This window comes from Schistocerca gregaria, unplaced genomic scaffold (assembly GCF_023897955.1).
Source record: "Schistocerca gregaria isolate iqSchGreg1 unplaced genomic scaffold, iqSchGreg1.2 ptg000856l, whole genome shotgun sequence".
NCBI classification, from domain to species: Eukaryota; Metazoa; Arthropoda; class Insecta; order Orthoptera; family Acrididae; genus Schistocerca; species Schistocerca gregaria.
In genome coordinates this window covers 93652-110080 of record NW_026062218.1, presented here as the reverse complement: position 1 = coordinate 110080, position 16429 = coordinate 93652, and the positions used below count along the sequence as shown (strand labels likewise).

The 16429-nt window shown below is 49.9% G+C and overlaps 13 non-coding genes across 13 annotated transcripts; all 13 read left to right on the top strand.

Annotated features, from left to right (window-relative positions):
• Window positions 1–925: 925 nt before the first annotated feature.
• On the top strand, window positions 926–1044 carry LOC126323295 (5S ribosomal RNA). Its single transcript, XR_007559436.1, has one exon. It is a non-coding gene; the product is annotated as a 5S ribosomal RNA (ribosomal RNA).
• Window positions 1045–2190: 1146 nt separating this feature from the next.
• LOC126323294 (5S ribosomal RNA) lies at window positions 2191–2309 on the top strand. The gene has a single exon (XR_007559435.1). It is a non-coding gene; the product is annotated as a 5S ribosomal RNA (ribosomal RNA).
• A 1146-nt stretch (window positions 2310–3455) lies between these two features.
• Window positions 3456–3574, top strand: LOC126323293 (5S ribosomal RNA). The gene has a single exon (XR_007559434.1). It is a non-coding gene; the product is annotated as a 5S ribosomal RNA (ribosomal RNA).
• A 1146-nt stretch (window positions 3575–4720) lies between these two features.
• LOC126323292 (5S ribosomal RNA) lies at window positions 4721–4839 on the top strand. Its single transcript, XR_007559433.1, has one exon. It is a non-coding gene; the product is annotated as a 5S ribosomal RNA (ribosomal RNA).
• A 1146-nt stretch (window positions 4840–5985) lies between these two features.
• On the top strand, window positions 5986–6104 carry LOC126323291 (5S ribosomal RNA). Its single transcript, XR_007559432.1, has one exon. It is a non-coding gene; the product is annotated as a 5S ribosomal RNA (ribosomal RNA).
• A 1146-nt stretch (window positions 6105–7250) lies between these two features.
• Window positions 7251–7369, top strand: LOC126323332 (5S ribosomal RNA). Its single transcript, XR_007559473.1, has one exon. It is a non-coding gene; the product is annotated as a 5S ribosomal RNA (ribosomal RNA).
• A 1146-nt stretch (window positions 7370–8515) lies between these two features.
• On the top strand, window positions 8516–8634 carry LOC126323327 (5S ribosomal RNA). The gene has a single exon (XR_007559468.1). It is a non-coding gene; the product is annotated as a 5S ribosomal RNA (ribosomal RNA).
• Window positions 8635–9780: 1146 nt separating this feature from the next.
• Window positions 9781–9899, top strand: LOC126323290 (5S ribosomal RNA). Its single transcript, XR_007559431.1, has one exon. It is a non-coding gene; the product is annotated as a 5S ribosomal RNA (ribosomal RNA).
• A 1146-nt stretch (window positions 9900–11045) lies between these two features.
• Window positions 11046–11164, top strand: LOC126323288 (5S ribosomal RNA). Its single transcript, XR_007559429.1, has one exon. It is a non-coding gene; the product is annotated as a 5S ribosomal RNA (ribosomal RNA).
• A 1146-nt stretch (window positions 11165–12310) lies between these two features.
• On the top strand, window positions 12311–12429 carry LOC126323287 (5S ribosomal RNA). Its single transcript, XR_007559428.1, has one exon. It is a non-coding gene; the product is annotated as a 5S ribosomal RNA (ribosomal RNA).
• A 1146-nt stretch (window positions 12430–13575) lies between these two features.
• Window positions 13576–13694, top strand: LOC126323331 (5S ribosomal RNA). Its single transcript, XR_007559472.1, has one exon. It is a non-coding gene; the product is annotated as a 5S ribosomal RNA (ribosomal RNA).
• Window positions 13695–14840: 1146 nt separating this feature from the next.
• LOC126323286 (5S ribosomal RNA) lies at window positions 14841–14959 on the top strand. Its single transcript, XR_007559427.1, has one exon. It is a non-coding gene; the product is annotated as a 5S ribosomal RNA (ribosomal RNA).
• A 1146-nt stretch (window positions 14960–16105) lies between these two features.
• On the top strand, window positions 16106–16224 carry LOC126323330 (5S ribosomal RNA). Its single transcript, XR_007559471.1, has one exon. It is a non-coding gene; the product is annotated as a 5S ribosomal RNA (ribosomal RNA).
• The last annotated feature ends 205 nt before the right edge of the window (window positions 16225–16429 follow it).

Genomic DNA, 16429 nt, shown 5'->3' with positions numbered 1-16429 from the left:
TTAAAATGCGTCAGAGCCTACTGTTTTGTAGGAGCGCTAAATTCCAATTTTGTAGCAGTGCACAACGGCAAATTTGTAAACAAAAATTTACCTTTCGTCGCTACAAGAGATGGATACTTTGCCGAACAGCCTGTGTCTTGTGTGCATGTTTTCGCACCTTTCCACGGCACGGCGCAGCACAGAGCGGCTCTGGTAGCTCCGAACGGCCGCACACGGCGCCTCGGACACGTCGGTTCGGCCCGCGCCCATCTCGCAGATGCTTCTCGTACTTGTGCTGTCATATGGACCACGACCCGAGCGGCAGCGAGCGGCAGTCGAGCAAAGTCGGGACAAGTCGGGACGGAAGGGGACAGCCGAGAATGCACCGTGCGAATTACGCAAATATCTGGAAGCGCGACGCGTGTCAGGCAGGTGAGACCGCTTCCCTCTGTCTTCATTTCTTGCTTTCTTGTCACTACCCCTGCCAGCCCTTTTTTCATGCTACCTTTCTCATGTGACATAGATGCTTCCATACTGATTTTAAACTATCGTAAGATACGATATTAAGGAGCTCAATTTGAAAAGAGTGCGCCAAGGAAGACTTCCAAAGAGTCTCTGGAAATAACAAAACAGTGTGAAGTGACAGAAATGTTGTGAAATACGTCAGGGCATATTGTTTTGTAGCAGTGCACAACGGCAAATTTGTAAACAAAAATTTACCTTTCGTCGCTACAAGAGATGGATACTTTGTCGAACAAACGAATGACAGGCGGTGCAACGAGCAGCTGTGTTGTGCGTCTGACCCACGTGGCGGCGCGCCGCACAGCGCGTTGCCTTCGAGGTGGAAGGACGTGCTTTGCGTCAAATGTGCCACCGAAAACGGAGATTGCGTGTGTTGGGAGGAGAGGCGAAGCCTTCTTCTGCCGTGCGGCTACTATGTAAGGACGCCAACGGCCATACCATGTTGAATACACCGGTTCTCGTCCGATCACCGAAGTTAAGCAACATCGGGCCCGGTTAGTACTTGGATGGGTGACCGCCTGGGAACACCGGGTGCTGTTGGCTCCCTCTCTTCTTTTAAATTTTATGTCACTACACCTGCCAGTCCTCTTTTCATACAAACTCTCAGGTGCGACAAAGATGCTTCCACAAGCATTTTAAACCACTGTATTAAACGTAAGATGTGAAATTACAGCAATGAACTCAGTTTGAACAAGAATGCGCGGAGGAAGAGTGCTAGGAACTCGTTGAAAATAACGAAACACTGCGAATCGACGGATGTGCTCTTAAAATGCGTCAGAGCCTACTGTTTTGTAGGAGCGCTAAATTCCAATTTTGTAGCAGTGCACAACGGCAAATTTGTAAACAAAAATTTACCTTTCGTCGCTACAAGAGATGGATACTTTGCCGAACAGCCTGTGTCTTGTGTGCATGTTTTCGCACCTTTCCACGGCACGGCGCAGCACAGAGCGGCTCTGGTAGCTCCGAACGGCCGCACACGGCGCCTCGGACACGTCGGTTCGGCCCGCGCCCATCTCGCAGATGCTTCTCGTACTTGTGCTGTCATATGGACCACGACCCGAGCGGCAGCGAGCGGCAGTCGAGCAAAGTCGGGACAAGTCGGGACGGAAGGGGACAGCCGAGAATGCACCGTGCGAATTACGCAAATATCTGGAAGCGCGACGCGTGTCAGGCAGGTGAGACCGCTTCCCTCTGTCTTCATTTCTTGCTTTCTTGTCACTACCCCTGCCAGCCCTTTTTTCATGCTACCTTTCTCATGTGACATAGATGCTTCCATACTGATTTTAAACTATCGTAAGATACGATATTAAGGAGCTCAATTTGAAAAGAGTGCGCCAAGGAAGACTTCCAAAGAGTCTCTGGAAATAACAAAACAGTGTGAAGTGACAGAAATGTTGTGAAATACGTCAGGGCATATTGTTTTGTAGCAGTGCACAACGGCAAATTTGTAAACAAAAATTTACCTTTCGTCGCTACAAGAGATGGATACTTTGTCGAACAAACGAATGACAGGCGGTGCAACGAGCAGCTGTGTTGTGCGTCTGACCCACGTGGCGGCGCGCCGCACAGCGCGTCGCCTTCGAGGTGGAAGGACGTGCTTTGCGTCAAATGTGCCACCGAAAACGGAGATTGCGTGTGTTGGGAGGAGAGGCGAAGCCTTCTTCTGCCGTGCGGCTACTGTATAAGGACGCCAACGGCCATACCATGTTGAATACACCGGTTCTCGTCCGATCACCGAAGTTAAGCAACATCGGGCCCGGTTAGTACTTGGATGGGTGACCGCCTGGGAACACCGGGTGCTGTTGGCTCCCTCTCTTCTTTTAAATTTTATGTCACTACACCTGCCAGTCCTCTTTTCATACAAACTCTCAGGTGCGACAAAGATGCTTCCACAAGCATTTTAAACCACTGTATTAAACGTAAGATGTGAAATTACAGCAATGAACTCAGTTTGAACAAGAATGCGCGGAGGAAGAGTGCTAGGAACTCGTTGAAAATAACGAAACACTGCGAATCGACGGATGTGCTCTTAAAATGCGTCAGAGCCTACTGTTTTGTAGGAGCGCTAAATTCCAATTTTGTAGCAGTGCACAACGGCAAACTTGTAAACAAAAATTTACCTTTCGTCGCTACAAGAGATGGATACTTTGCCGAACAGCCTGTGTCTTGTGTGCATGTTTTCGCACCTTTCCACGGCACGGCGCAGCACAGAGCGGCTCTGGTAGCTCCGAACGGCCGCACACGGCGCCTCGGACACGTCGGTTCGGCCCGCGCCCATCTCGCAGATGCTTCTCGTACTTGTGCTGTCATATGGACCACGACCCGAGCGGCAGCGAGCGGCAGTCGAGCAAAGTCGGGACAAGTCGGGACGGAAGGGGACAGCCGAGAATGCACCGTGCGAATTACGCAAATATCTGGAAGCGCGACGCGTGTCAGGCAGGTGAGACCGCTTCCCTCTGTCTTCATTTCTTGCTTTCTTGTCACTACCCCTGCCAGCCCTTTTTTCATGCTACCTTTCTCATGTGACATAGATGCTTCCATACTGATTTTAAACTATCGTAAGATACGATATTAAGGAGCTCAATTTGAAAAGAGTGCGCCAAGGAAGACTTCCAAAGAGTCTCTGGAAATAACAAAACAGTGTGAAGTGACAGAAATGTTGTGAAATACGTCAGGGCATATTGTTTTGTAGCAGTGCACAACGGCAAATTTGTAAACAAAAATTTACCTTTCGTCGCTACAAGAGATGGATACTTTGTCGAACAAACGAATGACAGGCGGTGCAACGAGCAGCTGTGTTGTGCGTCTGACCCACGTGGCGGCGCGCCGCACAGCGCGTCGCCTTCGAGGTGGAAGGACGTGCTTTGCGTCAAATGTGCCACCGAAAACGGAGATTGCGTGTGTTGGGAGGAGAGGCGAAGCCTTCTTCTGCCGTGCGGCTACTGTATAAGGACGCCAACGGCCATACCATGTTGAATACACCGGTTCTCGTCCGATCACCGAAGTTAAGCAACATCGGGCCCGGTTAGTACTTGGATGGGTGACCGCCTGGGAACACCGGGTGCTGTTGGCTCCCTCTCTTCTTTTAAATTTTATGTCACTACACCTGCCAGTCCTCTTTTCATACAAACTCTCAGGTGCGACAAAGATGCTTCCACAAGCATTTTAAACCACTGTATTAAACGTAAGATGTGAAATTACAGCAATGAACTCAGTTTGAATAAGAATGCGCGGAGGAAGAGTGCTAGGAACTCGTTGAAAATAACGAAACACTGCGAATCGACGGATGTGCTCTTAAAATGCGTCAGAGCCTACTGTTTTGTAGGAGCGCTAAATTCCAATTTTGTAGCAGTGCACAACGGCTAACTTGTAAACAAAAATTTACCTTTCGTCGCTACAAGAGAAGGATACTTTGCCGAACAGCCTGTGTCTTGTGTGCATGTTTTCGCACCTTTCCACGGCACGGCGCAGCACAGAGCGGCTCTGGTAGCTCCGAACGGCCGCACACGGCGCCTCGGACACGTCGGTTCGGCCCGCGCCCATCTCGCAGATGCTTCTCGTACTTGTGCTGTCATATGGACCACGACCCGAGCGGCAGCGAGCGGCAGTCGAGCAAAGTCGGGACAAGTCGGGACGGAAGGGGACAGCCGAGAATGCACCGTGCGAATTACGCAAATATCTGGAAGCGCGACGCGTGTCAGGCAGGTGAGACCGCTTCCCTCTGTCTTCATTTCTTGCTTTCTTGTCACTACCCCTGCCAGCCCTTTTTTCATGCTACCTTTCTCATGTGACATAGATGCTTCCATACTGATTTTAAACTATCGTAAGATACGATATTAAGGAGCTCAATTTGAAAAGAGTGCGCCAAGGAAGACTTCCAAAGAGTCTCTGGAAATAACAAAACAGTGTGAAGTGACAGAAATGTTGTGAAATACGTCAGGGCATATTGTTTTGTAGCAGTGCACAACGGCAAATTTGTAAACAAAAATTTACCTTTCGTCGCTACAAGAGATGGATACTTTGTCGAACAAACGAATGACAGGCGGTGCAACGAGCAGCTGTGTTGTGCGTCTGACCCACGTGGCGGCGCGCCGCACAGCGCGTCGCCTTCGAGGTGGAAGGACGTGCTTTGCGTCAAATGTGCCACCGAAAACGGAGATTGCGTGTGTTGGGAGGAGAGGCGAAGCCTTCTTCTGCCGTGCGGCTACTGTATAAGGACGCCAACGGCCATACCATGTTGAATACACCGGTTCTCGTCCGATCACCGAAGTTAAGCAACATCGGGCCCGGTTAGTACTTGGATGGGTGACCGCCTGGGAACACCGGGTGCTGTTGGCTCCCTCTCTTCTTTTAAATTTTATGTCACTACACCTGCCAGTCCTCTTTTCATACAAACTCTCAGGTGCGACAAAGATGCTTCCACAAGCATTTTAAACCACTGTATTAAACGTAAGATGTGAAATTACAGCAATGAACTCAGTTTGAACAAGAATGCGCGGAGGAAGAGTGCTAGGAACTCGTTGAAAATAACGAAACACTGCGAATCGACGGATGTGCTCTTAAAATGCGTCAGAGCCTACTGTTTTGTAGGAGCGCTAAATTCCAATTTTGTAGCAGTGCACAACGGCAAACTTGTAAACAAAAATTTACCTTTCGTCGCTACAAGAGATGGATACTTTGCCGAACAGCCTGTGTCTTGTGTGCATGTTTTCGCACCTTTCCACGGCACGGCGCAGCACAGAGCGGCTCTGGTAGCTCCGAACGGCCGCACACGGCGCCTCGGACACGTCGGTTCGGCCCGCGCCCATCTCGCAGATGCTTCTCGTACTTGTGCTGTCATATGGACCACGACCCGAGCGGCAGCGAGCGGCAGTCGAGCAAAGTCGGGACAAGTCGGGACGGAAGGGGACAGCCGAGAATGCACCGTGCGAATTACGCAAATATCTGGAAGCGCGACGCGTGTCAGGCAGGTGAGACCGCTTCCCTCTGTCTTCATTTCTTGCTTTCTTGTCACTACCCCTGCCAGCCCTTTTTTCATGCTACCTTTCTCATGTGACATAGATGCTTCCATACTGATTTTAAACTATCGTAAGATACGATATTAAGGAGCTCAATTTGAAAAGAGTGCGCCAAGGAAGACTTCCAAAGAGTCTCTGGAAATAACAAAACAGTGTGAAGTGACAGAAATGTTGTGAAATACGTCAGGGCATATTGTTTTGTAGCAGTGCACAACGGCAAATTTGTAAACAAAAATTTACCTTTCGTCGCTACAAGAGATGGATACTTTGTCGAACAAACGAATGACAGGCGGTGCAACGAGCAGCTGTGTTGTGCGTCTGACCCACGTGGCGGCGCGCCGCACAGCGCGTCGCCTTCGAGGTGGAAGGACGTGCTTTGCGTCAAATGTGCCACCGAAAACGGAGATTGCGTGTGTTGGGAGGAGAGGCGAAGCCTTCTTCTGCCGTGCGGCTACTGTATAAGGACGCCAACGGCCATACCATGTTGAATACACCGGTTCTCGTCCGATCACCGAAGTTAAGCAACATCGGGCCCGGTTAGTACTTGGATGGGTGACCGCCTGGGAACACCGGGTGCTGTTGGCTCCCTCTCTTCTTTTAAATTTTATGTCACTACACCTGCCAGTCCTCTTTTCATACAAACTCTCAGGTGCGACAAAGATGCTTCCACAAGCATTTTAAACCACTGTATTAAACGTAAGATGTGAAATTACAGCAATGAACTCAGTTTGAATAAGAATGCGCGGAGGAAGAGTGCTAGGAACTCGTTGAAAATAACGAAACACTGCGAATCGACGGATGTGCTCTTAAAATGCGTCAGAGCCTACTGTTTTGTAGGAGCGCTAAATTCCAATTTTGTAGCAGTGCACAACGGCAAATTTGTAAACAAAAATTTACCTTTCGTCGCTACAAGAGATGGATACTTTGCCGAACAGCCTGTGTCTTGTGTGCATGTTTTCGCACCTTTCCACGGCACGGCGCAGCACAGAGCGGCTCTGGTAGCTCCGAACGGCCGCACACGGCGCCTCGGACACGTCGGTTCGGCCCGCGCCCATCTCGCAGATGCTTCTCGTACTTGTGCTGTCATATGGACCACGACCCGAGCGGCAGCGAGCGGCAGTCGAGCAAAGTCGGGACAAGTCGGGACGGAAGGGGACAGCCGAGAATGCACCGTGCGAATTACGCAAATATCTGGAAGCGCGACGCGTGTCAGGCAGGTGAGACCGCTTCCCTCTGTCTTCATTTCTTGCTTTCTTGTCACTACCCCTGCCAGCCCTTTTTTCATGCTACCTTTCTCATGTGACATAGATGCTTCCATACTGATTTTAAACTATCGTAAGATACGATATTAAGGAGCTCAATTTGAAAAGAGTGCGCCAAGGAAGACTTCCAAAGAGTCTCTGGAAATAACAAAACAGTGTGAAGTGACAGAAATGTTGTGAAATACGTCAGGGCATATTGTTTTGTAGCAGTGCACAACGGCAAATTTGTAAACAAAAATTTACCTTTCGTCGCTACAAGAGATGGATACTTTGTCGAACAAACGAATGACAGGCGGTGCAACGAGCAGCTGTGTTGTGCGTCTGACCCACGTGGCGGCGCGCCGCACAGCGCGTTGCCTTCGAGGTGGAAGGACGTGCTTTGCGTCAAATGTGCCACCGAAAACGGAGATTGCGTGTGTTGGGAGGAGAGGCGAAGCCTTCTTCTGCCGTGCGGCTACTGTATAAGGACGCCAACGGCCATACCATGTTGAATACACCGGTTCTCGTCCGATCACCGAAGTTAAGCAACATCGGGCCCGGTTAGTACTTGGATGGGTGACCGCCTGGGAACAGCGGGTGCTGTTGGCTCCCTCTCTTCTTTTAAATTTTATGTCACTACACCTGCCAGTCCTCTTTTCATACAAACTCTCAGGTGCGACAAAGATGCTTCCACAAGCATTTTAAACCACTGTATTAAACGTAAGATGTGAAATTACAGCAATGAACTCAGTTTGAACAAGAATGCGCGGAGGAAGAGTGCTAGGAACTCGTTGAAAATAACGAAACACTGCGAATCGACGGATGTGCTCTTAAAATGCGTCAGAGCCTACTGTTTTGTAGGAGCGCTAAATTCCAATTTTGTAGCAGTGCACAACGGCAAATTTGTAAACAAAAATTTACCTTTCGTCGCTACAAGAGATGGATACTTTGCCGAACAGCCTGTGTCTTGTGTGCATGTTTTCGCACCTTTCCACGGCACGGCGCAGCACAGAGCGGCTCTGGTAGCTCCGAACGGCCGCACACGGCGCCTCGGACACGTCGGTTCGGCCCGCGCCCATCTCGCAGATGCTTCTCGTACTTGTGCTGTCATATGGACCACGACCCGAGCGGCAGCGAGCGGCAGTCGAGCAAAGTCGGGACAAGTCGGGACGGAAGGGGACAGCCGAGAATGCACCGTGCGAATTACGCAAATATCTGGAAGCGCGACGCGTGTCAGGCAGGTGAGACCGCTTCCCTCTGTCTTCATTTCTTGCTTTCTTGTCACTACCCCTGCCAGCCCTTTTTTCATGCTACCTTTCTCATGTGACATAGATGCTTCCATACTGATTTTAAACTATCGTAAGATACGATATTAAGGAGCTCAATTTGAAAAGAGTGCGCCAAGGAAGACTTCCAAAGAGTCTCTGGAAATAACAAAACAGTGTGAAGTGACAGAAATGTTGTGAAATACGTCAGGGCATATTGTTTTGTAGCAGTGCACAACGGCAAATTTGTAAACAAAAATTTACCTTTCGTCGCTACAAGAGATGGATACTTTGTCGAACAAACGAATGACAGGCGGTGCAACGAGCAGCTGTGTTGTGCGTCTGACCCACGTGGCGGCGCGCCGCACAGCGCGTCGCCTTCGAGGTGGAAGGACGTGCTTTGCGTCAAATGTGCCACCGAAAACGGAGATTGCGTGTGTTGGGAGGAGAGGCGAAGCCTTCTTCTGCCGTGCGGCTACTGTATAAGGACGCCAACGGCCATACCATGTTGAATACACCGGTTCTCGTCCGATCACCGAAGTTAAGCAACATCGGGCCCGGTTAGTACTTGGATGGGTGGCCGCCTGGGAACACCGGGTGCTGTTGGCTCCCTCTCTTCTTTTAAATTTTATGTCACTACACCTGCCAGTCCTCTTTTCATACAAACTCTCAGGTGCGACAAAGATGCTTCCACAAGCATTTTAAACCACTGTATTAAACGTAAGATGTGAAATTACAGCAATGAACTCAGTTTGAACAAGAATGCGCGGAGGAAGAGTGCTAGGAACTCGTTGAAAATAACGAAACACTGCGAATCGACGGATGTGCTCTTAAAATGCGTCAGAGCCTACTGTTTTGTAGGAGCGCTAAATTCCAATTTTGTAGCAGTGCACAACGGCAAACTTGTAAACAAAAATTTACCTTTCGTCGCTACAAGAGATGGATACTTTGCCGAACAGCCTGTGTCTTGTGTGCATGTTTTCGCACCTTTCCACGGCACGGCGCAGCACAGAGCGGCTCTGGTAGCTCCGAACGGCCGCACACGGCGCCTCGGACACGTCGGTTCGGCCCGCGCCCATCTCGCAGATGCTTCTCGTACTTGTGCTGTCATATGGACCACGACCCGAGCGGCAGCGAGCGGCAGTCGAGCAAAGTCGGGACAAGTCGGGACGGAAGGGGACAGCCGAGAATGCACCGTGCGAATTACGCAAATATCTGGAAGCGCGACGCGTGTCAGGCAGGTGAGACCGCTTCCCTCTGTCTTCATTTCTTGCTTTCTTGTCACTACCCCTGCCAGCCCTTTTTTCATGCTACCTTTCTCATGTGACATAGATGCTTCCATACTGATTTTAAACTATCGTAAGATACGATATTAAGGAGCTCAATTTGAAAAGAGTGCGCCAAGGAAGACTTCCAAAGAGTCTCTGGAAATAACAAAACAGTGTGAAGTGACAGAAATGTTGTGAAATACGTCAGGGCATATTGTTTTGTAGCAGTGCACAACGGCAAATTTGTAAACAAAAATTTACCTTTCGTCGCTACAAGAGATGGATACTTTGTCGAACAAACGAATGACAGGCGGTGCAACGAGCAGCTGTGTTGTGCGTCTGACCCACGTGGCGGCGCGCCGCACAGCGCGTCGCCTTCGAGGTGGAAGGACGTGCTTTGCGTCAAATGTGCCACCGAAAACGGAGATTGCGTGTGTTGGGAGGAGAGGCGAAGCCTTCTTCTGCCGTGCGGCTACTGTATAAGGACGCCAACGGCCATACCATGTTGAATACACCGGTTCTCGTCCGATCACCGAAGTTAAGCAACATCGGGCCCGGTTAGTACTTGGATGGGTGACCGCCTGGGAACACCGGGTGCTGTTGGCTCCCTCTCTTCTTTTAAATTTTATGTCACTACACCTGCCAGTCCTCTTTTCATACAAACTCTCAGGTGCGACAAAGATGCTTCCACAAGCATTTTAAACCACTGTATTAAACGTAAGATGTGAAATTACAGCAATGAACTCAGTTTGAACAAGAATGCGCGGAGGAAGAGTGCTAGGAACTCGTTGAAAATAACGAAACACTGCGAATCGACGGATGTGCTCTTAAAATGCGTCAGAGCCTACTGTTTTGTAGGAGCGCTAAATTCCAATTTTGTAGCAGTGCACAACGGCAAACTTGTAAACAAAAATTTACCTTTCGTCGCTACAAGAGATGGATACTTTGCCGAACAGCCTGTGTCTTGTGTGCATGTTTTCGCACCTTTCCACGGCACGGCGCAGCACAGAGCGGCTCTGGTAGCTCCGAACGGCCGCACACGGCGCCTCGGACACGTCGGTTCGGCCCGCGCCCATCTCGCAGATGCTTCTCGTACTTGTGCTGTCATATGGACCACGACCCGAGCGGCAGCGAGCGGCAGTCGAGCAAAGTCGGGACAAGTCGGGACGGAAGGGGACAGCCGAGAATGCACCGTGCGAATTACGCAAATATCTGGAAGCGCGACGCGTGTCAGGCAGGTGAGACCGCTTCCCTCTGTCTTCATTTCTTGCTTTCTTGTCACTACCCCTGCCAGCCCTTTTTTCATGCTACCTTTCTCATGTGACATAGATGCTTCCATACTGATTTTAAACTATCGTAAGATACGATATTAAGGAGCTCAATTTGAAAAGAGTGCGCCAAGGAAGACTTCCAAAGAGTCTCTGGAAATAACAAAACAGTGTGAAGTGACAGAAATGTTGTGAAATACGTCAGGGCATATTGTTTTGTAGCAGTGCACAACGGCAAATTTGTAAACAAAAATTTACCTTTCGTCGCTACAAGAGATGGATACTTTGTCGAACAAACGAATGACAGGCGGTGCAACGAGCAGCTGTGTTGTGCGTCTGACCCACGTGGCGGCGCGCCGCACAGCGCGTCGCCTTCGAGGTGGAAGGACGTGCTTTGCGTCAAATGTGCCACCGAAAACGGAGATTGCGTGTGTTGGGAGGAGAGGCGAAGCCTTCTTCTGCCGTGCGGCTACTGTATAAGGACGCCAACGGCCATACCATGTTGAATACACCGGTTCTCGTCCGATCACCGAAGTTAAGCAACATCGGGCCCGGTTAGTACTTGGATGGGTGACCGCCTGGGAACACCGGGTGCTGTTGGCTCCCTCTCTTCTTTTAAATTTTATGTCACTACACCTGCCAGTCCTCTTTTCATACAAACTCTCAGGTGCGACAAAGATGCTTCCACAAGCATTTTAAACCACTGTATTAAACGTAAGATGTGAAATTACAGCAATGAACTCAGTTTGAACAAGAATGCGCGGAGGAAGAGTGCTAGGAACTCGTTGAAAATAACGAAACACTGCGAATCGACGGATGTGCTCTTAAAATGCGTCAGAGCCTACTGTTTTGTAGGAGCGCTAAATTCCAATTTTGTAGCAGTGCACAACGGCAAACTTGTAAACAAAAATTTACCTTTCGTCGCTACAAGAGATGGATACTTTGCCGAACAGCCTGTGTCTTGTGTGCATGTTTTCGCACCTTTCCACGGCACGGCGCAGCACAGAGCGGCTCTGGTAGCTCCGAACGGCCGCACACGGCGCCTCGGACACGTCGGTTCGGCCCGCGCCCATCTCGCAGATGCTTCTCGTACTTGTGCTGTCATATGGACCACGACCCGAGCGGCAGCGAGCGGCAGTCGAGCAAAGTCGGGACAAGTCGGGACGGAAGGGGACAGCCGAGAATGCACCGTGCGAATTACGCAAATATCTGGAAGCGCGACGCGTGTCAGGCAGGTGAGACCGCTTCCCTCTGTCTTCATTTCTTGCTTTCTTGTCACTACCCCTGCCAGCCCTTTTTTCATGCTACCTTTCTCATGTGACATAGATGCTTCCATACTGATTTTAAACTATCGTAAGATACGATATTAAGGAGCTCAATTTGAAAAGAGTGCGCCAAGGAAGACTTCCAAAGAGTCTCTGGAAATAACAAAACAGTGTGAAGTGACAGAAATGTTGTGAAATACGTCAGGGCATATTGTTTTGTAGCAGTGCACAACGGCAAATTTGTAAACAAAAATTTACCTTTCGTCGCTACAAGAGATGGATACTTTGTCGAACAAACGAATGACAGGCGGTGCAACGAGCAGCTGTGTTGTGCGTCTGACCCACGTGGCGGCGCGCCGCACAGCGCGTCGCCTTCGAGGTGGAAGGACGTGCTTTGCGTCAAATGTGCCACCGAAAACGGAGATTGCGTGTGTTGGGAGGAGAGGCGAAGCCTTCTTCTGCCGTGCGGCTACTGTATAAGGACGCCAACGGCCATACCATGTTGAATACACCGGTTCTCGTCCGATCACCGAAGTTAAGCAACATCGGGCCCGGTTAGTACTTGGATGGGTGACCGCCTGGGAACACCGGGTGCTGTTGGCTCCCTCTCTTCTTTTAAATTTTATGTCACTACACCTGCCAGTCCTCTTTTCATACAAACTCTCAGGTGCGACAAAGATGCTTCCACAAGCATTTTAAACCACTGTATTAAACGTAAGATGTGAAATTACAGCAATGAACTCAGTTTGAACAAGAATGCGCGGAGGAAGAGTGCTAGGAACTCGTTGAAAATAACGAAACACTGCGAATCGACGGATGTGCTCTTAAAATGCGTCAGAGCCTACTGTTTTGTAGGAGCGCTAAATTCCAATTTTGTAGCAGTGCACAACGGCAAACTTGTAAACAAAAATTTACCTTTCGTCGCTACAAGAGATGGATACTTTGCCGAACAGCCTGTGTCTTGTGTGCATGTTTTCGCACCTTTCCACGGCACGGCGCAGCACAGAGCGGCTCTGGTAGCTCCGAACGGCCGCACACGGCGCCTCGGACACGTCGGTTCGGCCCGCGCCCATCTCGCAGATGCTTCTCGTACTTGTGCTGTCATATGGACCACGACCCGAGCGGCAGCGAGCGGCAGTCGAGCAAAGTCGGGACAAGTCGGGACGGAAGGGGACAGCCGAGAATGCACCGTGCGAATTACGCAAATATCTGGAAGCGCGACGCGTGTCAGGCAGGTGAGACCGCTTCCCTCTGTCTTCATTTCTTGCTTTCTTGTCACTACCCCTGCCAGCCCTTTTTTCATGCTACCTTTCTCATGTGACATAGATGCTTCCATACTGATTTTAAACTATCGTAAGATACGATATTAAGGAGCTCAATTTGAAAAGAGTGCGCCAAGGAAGACTTCCAAAGAGTCTCTGGAAATAACAAAACAGTGTGAAGTGACAGAAATGTTGTGAAATACGTCAGGGCATATTGTTTTGTAGCAGTGCACAACGGCAAATTTGTAAACAAAAATTTACCTTTCGTCGCTACAAGAGATGGATACTTTGTCGAACAAACGAATGACAGGCGGTGCAACGAGGAGCTGTGTTGTGCGTCTGACCCACGTGGCGGCGCGCCGCACAGCGCGTCGCCTTCGAGGTGGAAGGACGTGCTTTGCGTCAAATGTGCCACCGAAAACGGAGATTGCGTGTGTTGGGAGGAGAGGCGAAGCCTGCTTCTGCCGTGCGGCTACTGTATAAGGACGCCAACGGCCATACCATGTTGAATACACCGGTTCTCGTCCGATCACCGAAGTTAAGCAACATCGGGCCCGGTTAGTACTTGGATGGGTGACCGCCTGGGAACAGCGGGTGCTGTTGGCTCCCTCTCTTCTTTTAAATTTTATGTCACTACACCTGCCAGTCCTCTTTTCATACAAACTCTCAGGTGCGACAAAGATGCTTCCACAAGCATTTTAAACCACTGTATTAAACGTAAGATGTGAAATTACAGCAATGAACTCAGTTTGAACAAGAATGCGCGGAGGAAGAGTGCTAGGAACTCGTTGAAAATAACGAAACACTGCGAATCGACGGATGTGCTCTTAAAATGCGTCAGAGCCTACTGTTTTGTAGGAGCGCTAAATTCCAATTTTGTAGCAGTGCACAACGGCAAATTTGTAAACAAAAATTTACCTTTCGTCGCTACAAGAGATGGATACTTTGCCGAACAGCCTGTGTCTTGTGTGCATGTTTTCGCACCTTTCCACGGCACGGCGCAGCACAGAGCGGCTCTGGTAGCTCCGAACGGCCGCACACGGCGCCTCGGACACGTCGGTTCGGCCCGCGCCCATCTCGCAGATGCTTCTCGTACTTGTGCTGTCATATGGACCACGACCCGAGCGGCAGCGAGCGGCAGTCGAGCAAAGTCGGGACAAGTCGGGACGGAAGGGGACAGCCGAGAATGCACCGTGCGAATTACGCAAATATCTGGAAGCGCGACGCGTGTCAGGCAGGTGAGACCGCTTCCCTCTGTCTTCATTTCTTGCTTTCTTGTCACTACCCCTGCCAGCCCTTTTTTCATGCTACCTTTCTCATGTGACATAGATGCTTCCATACTGATTTTAAACTATCGTAAGATACGATATTAAGGAGCTCAATTTGAAAAGAGTGCGCCAAGGAAGACTTCCAAAGAGTCTCTGGAAATAACAAAACAGTGTGAAGTGACAGAAATGTTGTGAAATACGTCAGGGCATATTGTTTTGTAGCAGTGCACAACGGCAAATTTGTAAACAAAAATTTACCTTTCGTCGCTACAAGAGATGGATACTTTGTCGAACAAACGAATGACAGGCGGTGCAACGAGCAGCTGTGTTGTGCGTCTGACCCACGTGGCGGCGCGCCGCACAGCGCGTCGCCTTCGAGGTGGAAGGACGTGCTTTGCGTCAAATGTGCCACCGAAAACGGAGATTGCGTGTGTTGGGAGGAGAGGCGAAGCCTTCTTCTGCCGTGCGGCTACTGTATAAGGACGCCAACGGCCATACCATGTTGAATACACCGGTTCTCGTCCGATCACCGAAGTTAAGCAACATCGGGCCCGGTTAGTACTTGGATGGGTGACCGCCTGGGAACACCGGGTGCTGTTGGCTCCCTCTCTTCTTTTAAATTTTATGTCACTACACCTGCCAGTCCTCTTTTCATACAAACTCTCAGGTGCGACAAAGATGCTTCCACAAGCATTTTAAACCACTGTATTAAACGTAAGATGTGAAATTACAGCAATGAACTCAGTTTGAACAAGAATGCGCGGAGGAAGAGTGCTAGGAACTCGTTGAAAATAACGAAACACTGCGAATCGACGGATGTGCTCTTAAAATGCGTCAGAGCCTACTGTTTTGTAGGAGCGCTAAATTCCAATTTTGTAGCAGTGCACAACGGCAAACTTGTAAACAAAAATTTACCTTTCGTCGCTACAAGAGATGGATACTTTGCCGAACAGCCTGTGTCTTGTGTGCATGTTTTCGCACCTTTCCACGGCACGGCGCAGCACAGAGCGGCTCTGGTAGCTCCGAACGGCCGCACACGGCGCCTCGGACACGTCGGTTCGGCCCGCGCCCATCTCGCAGATGCTTCTCGTACTTGTGCTGTCATATGGACCACGACCCGAGCGGCAGCGAGCGGCAGTCGAGCAAAGTCGGGACAAGTCGGGACGGAAGGGGACAGCCGAGAATGCACCGTGCGAATTACGCAAATATCTGGAAGCGCGACGCGTGTCAGGCAGGTGAGACCGCTTCCCTCTGTCTTCATTTCTTGCTTTCTTGTCACTACCCCTGCCAGCCCTTTTTTCATGCTACCTTTCTCATGTGACATAGATGCTTCCATACTGATTTTAAACTATCGTAAGATACGATATTAAGGAGCTCAATTTGAAAAGAGTGCGCCAAGGAAGACTTCCAAAGAGTCTCTGGAAATAACAAAACAGTGTGAAGTGACAGAAATGTTGTGAAATACGTCAGGGCATATTGTTTTGTAGCAGTGCACAACGGCAAATTTGTAAACAAAAATTTACCTTTCGTCGCTACAAGAGATGGATACTTTGTCGAACAAACGAATGACAGGCGGTGCAACGAGGAGCTGTGTTGTGCGTCTGACCCACGTGGCGGCGCGCCGCACAGCGCGTCGCCTTCGAGGTGGAAGGACGTGCTTTGCGTCAAATGTGCCACCGAAAACGGAGATTGCGTGTGTTGGGAGGAGAGGCGAAGCCTGCTTCTGCCGTGCGGCTACTGTATAAGGACGCCAACGGCCATACCATGTTGAATACACCGGTTCTCGTCCGATCACCGAAGTTAAGCAACATCGGGCCCGGTTAGTACTTGGATGGGTGACCGCCTGGGAACAGCGGGTGCTGTTGGCTCCCTCTCTTCTTTTAAATTTTATGTCACTACACCTGCCAGTCCTCTTTTCATACAAACTCTCAGGTGCGACAAAGATGCTTCCACAAGCATTTTAAACCACTGTATTAAACGTAAGATGTGAAATTACAGCAATGAACTCAGTTTGAACAAGAATGCGCGGAGGAAGAGTGCTAGGAACTCGTTGAAAATAACGAAACACTGCGA